This window comes from Charadrius vociferus, unplaced genomic scaffold (assembly GCF_000708025.1).
Source record: "Charadrius vociferus isolate BGI_N301 unplaced genomic scaffold, ASM70802v2 scaffold423, whole genome shotgun sequence".
In the NCBI taxonomy this organism is placed as follows: domain Eukaryota; kingdom Metazoa; phylum Chordata; class Aves; order Charadriiformes; family Charadriidae; genus Charadrius; species Charadrius vociferus.
In genome coordinates, this window is record NW_009648149.1 from 2,449,674 (window position 1) to 2,449,948 (window position 275).

The window sequence follows — 275 nt, forward strand, 5'->3', positions numbered from 1 at the left end:
AGGATTCAGCCCTTCGCCAGTCACAGCCTTAGTCCGTAGGGCAGTAAACAACAGATAAAACCACCAAAGCTAAAGTAAATGCTTCTGCCTGTGCAAGTGACAAACTGACAAGCTGTGTTTTGGTCTGTAATATGGTACTTGCTCCTAATTTTCTGCGAGGGCATTTTAGATTTTTGACAGAGCTACTTCCAGGATTCGTTATAGTTAAACAAATCAGTATTGTATTGTGTCTGTTTTCTGCATATAAATAGAAAAATCTTCTAACAATTCTGTAT